Below are 2,500 nucleotides of genomic sequence, written 5' to 3'. Positions count from 1 at the left end.
AAGAAAAAGAAAAAAAAATGGCGGGCGTTCAAATTGGAAAAAAAACCAGGGATTTCGGGCAAATACGAGGCCTTTCAAGATGAAAAAGGATATTTTCTTGTATTTTTAGGTAAAGGACGTTATATTTCGACACTAATAAGACACAAAAAAAAATCATCTTCGACCCCTCAGTTCTCCTTTAAGTAAAGCTAATATTATCCTAACAATTTGTTGAAAGCTAGCCGGATAAAAAGGCTTGGTTACGTCAAAAATGGCATGGCTTGTTTAAAAAAGGGAAATTAGCATCGGCGACACTTTCGATCTGCGAATGATAATTTAACATCTCAGTCGAAGTTCAGTTTGTTGGAAGTTTTCCATGCGAATTTCAAGCATTGGTTTGGTTAGCGTGAGCGAAATGACTCACGCGTGTGTTTGTGTGTGTTTGATGAAAACCCAGCGGCGAAGTATGTTAATTTTTTTTAATTGTGCGACCCTGTTGATATTAATTCCGGGGGCGCATGTGTCATCGTGTCTTGGTTTTTGTTTTGCATGTACACCTTCTCTGCGTTACAAATTATGCAACTTTTTCGGAGTTATCGTTAAAAATAACGTGTTTGACATGAAAGTGAACTGTATTCAATCGCTTTTTTATTAACATTGGCCATGGCGAAGTCACGGGCCTGGCTACAGTCAATGATGACCTTCTACTACAGAAAAGTGATTCAGAAGGGTGTAAGAGTGCCGACATTGTCAAGAAATCTCTTGGCCATGCCATTCAGTTTAATTTGGACTTATTTCTTCAACACGTCAGGTACTGTGTGTTGCAAGTGTGGCCATAGTTCTTGGTGGATAAGACAAAATTCACGCATTGTAAAGTTATTCCTAAATGCTTGGTCTTAAATTCAAGATCCATCGCAAAACCAGGTGCTGTACATCCTCTTCAGGCGGAACTATCTAGTAACTTTATTGACCTATGTTTTATTTCTGAAACATGCCTACATGATAGTTTCACGTAAATCTGGTATGCCTATTGGATATACTTTCCTCACTAAAACTAGAAATTACAGAAACGGTGGTGGAGTCGGCATTATTCGTAGAAACGACTGGAAAATAAAAAAGCTTGTCTTTCCCCACAATGCTTTTGAGTGCTTGTGAGTTGAAATTTCACCGGTGAAAGATCAACATTTTATGCTGCAGCAGTTTATCATCCACCTAATCCTACCTGTTGCCTTGATAACGTCATCGAGTTTTTGAAGAATGCGTGTGAGTCAATTTTATCTATGGACCCTAATGCAAAACTGATGAATGCAGGCCCGGAGGGAAGGGGGGTGCGATGGGGGTGCCGTCACTCCCCTCCTCCCCCCCCTCCCCCTTCCCCCATCACAAGCTCCGAAGGTCCACCTTTTTTGTTGGACAACGCTATTAAAAAACTGAATTTTAAAAAAATATCTAGTATAGTTCTGTTCTGGTTCACTGTTTGTTAAGTAAAAATTAACTGTAAGTGCTCTAAGACGGCTACACACTTTTAAGAGAGCCAACATGACTCAAGAGATGCTCTCTTTACTGGCCCTTATGCACATCCACTATCTAACATACATTGATCTGGAAGTTTGCTAAGAAGTACCCAAGGAGGTTTGAGCTTCGCACACTAATGCAAGTGCTGATCATCACGGTTTGCTACAGCAGGCCCAGCGAACAATGGAAATTTTCAGGATTCCATGAGTAGAAGCCTCCATGTGCACTAAATCCTTGAGTCAACCTTTGCGCGTATCTTTCTATTTCTTAGAACAAACTCTTCAGCAGTAAACTTACCTTTACATCAATTTACACAATTTGCCTCCATTGTTTTTGCTATTTTTGTCTTCGTTAGACAATAACTTTATTTTGATTGGCCATTTTAAACAGCGTGTGCAGTGCCGAAGAACTCGTGGCGTTCTAAAAATAGAAAGATACGTGCAAAGGTTGACTCATAGGGCTTGTATGGTAGAGGCAAACTCCTCCTGATGGGCTCTTTGGATTTTCAACTTTATTTCTATTTTTGTTGTTTTTAAGCAGTGACATTATTCTCTAAAACTGTAAAATGCATACGTAATGTGGTCTCTGTTCCAAAAAATATCCATTTTAAAGTTCAAAAGTTTGAGTAATATACACATTTTCAAGTTCCCTTTTGGCTGCCAGTTTTTCATATCATACTGCCTTCAGAACGCAAAAAATGCAGTCTCAAACAACCTAATTTTCAAAATTCCCCAGGGGAGCATGCCAGCATGCCCCCGGACCCCTCTAGATGCTCGCGCCTCCGGAGGCCATTTGTTGGCCGGCTGGGAAAGCTTCCATCGAAGGAACAACAGATTTCGAGATTACAACACTTTATTCTCAGTTCACATGCAGCTATGTTCGTTTTACAATACGGCCCATGCGGAATTCCGCTGACCCCTATGGTGCGACGACAGAATTATCTCCTATCAACATCCTCCCTTTCAAAGAAAACTATTAACATGTTAATATGTTTCGTATAAACAAA

Source organism: Montipora capricornis, chromosome 6, assembly GCF_036669925.1.
Source record: "Montipora capricornis isolate CH-2021 chromosome 6, ASM3666992v2, whole genome shotgun sequence".
Taxonomy (NCBI): Eukaryota; Metazoa; Cnidaria; class Anthozoa; order Scleractinia; family Acroporidae; genus Montipora; species Montipora capricornis.
This window is presented reverse-complemented; position numbering follows the sequence as displayed.